Source organism: Vollenhovia emeryi, unplaced genomic scaffold (assembly GCF_000949405.1).
Source record: "Vollenhovia emeryi isolate VEMERY1.0 unplaced genomic scaffold, V.emery_V1.0 DF939148.1, whole genome shotgun sequence".
Classification (NCBI taxonomy): Eukaryota; Metazoa; Arthropoda; class Insecta; order Hymenoptera; family Formicidae; genus Vollenhovia; species Vollenhovia emeryi.
The window spans coordinates 723,166-723,430 of NW_011967218.1; the positions used below are offsets into that span (position 1 = coordinate 723,166).

Genomic DNA, 265 nt, shown 5'->3' on the forward strand with positions numbered 1-265 from the left:
GGCCCATTAGCTCAGTTGGTTAGAGCGTCGTGCTAATAACGCGAAAGTCGCGGGTTCGATCCCCTCATGGGCCATACTATTTCTTTTTAGTAAAGCCAACGGCACACGATACTACTTTTCCTACTGGATTGCTTACGAGAGCCAATCAGGATTTAGCTTTAAGTCACCTGATCTAAAACTCTGAATCCTTATTGGATCTCGTAAGCAATCCAGTAAGAAAAATAGTATCGTGTGCCGTTGGCTTAAAATATTAAAATGGAACTCA

At 42.3% G+C, this 265-nt stretch overlaps 1 non-coding gene across 1 annotated transcript; it reads left to right on the top strand.

Annotated features, from left to right (window-relative positions):
* Positions 1-74, top strand: Trnai-aau. Its single transcript has one exon. It is a non-coding gene; the product is annotated as a tRNA-Ile (tRNA).
* The last annotated feature ends 191 nt before the right edge of the window (positions 75-265 follow it).